Source organism: Pteropus vampyrus, unplaced genomic scaffold (assembly GCF_000151845.1).
Source record: "Pteropus vampyrus isolate Shadow unplaced genomic scaffold, Pvam_2.0 Scaffold6911, whole genome shotgun sequence".
NCBI lineage: Eukaryota > Metazoa > Chordata > Mammalia > Chiroptera > Pteropodidae > Pteropus > Pteropus vampyrus.
In genome coordinates this window covers 1-342 of record NW_011895692.1, presented here as the reverse complement: position 1 = coordinate 342, position 342 = coordinate 1, and positions in this window count along the sequence as shown.

Here is a 342-nt window from a genome sequence, read left to right as displayed (position 1 = left end):
GCAATCTGTTTAGCGAGCGCACCAGCTGGGTGCTGGTAAGGCCGCTGAGGCGTGTGGCCTGGCAGAAGAAGGTGAGGCCCACTCGAGCACTGGCGGAGTGGTCCTGGCCGCGGGACCAGCTTTTGCAGCTTGAGTTCAGCCGCAGAGCCCGCTGCTGCTTGGAGTAGTAGCTTGAAAAAGAAAAGTGGGGCAGGGGCCTCAGACACTGCCTCCCCCAGCCCTCTCCGTCTCACAGGCGGGAAACCAAAGCAGGACAAGAAGCCACTCGTCTCTGGCCTGGGGTGAGTGGGGGCCTATTTCTGGGGCAGGCACATCAGGGGACCCCCATACAAGACAGAGTCT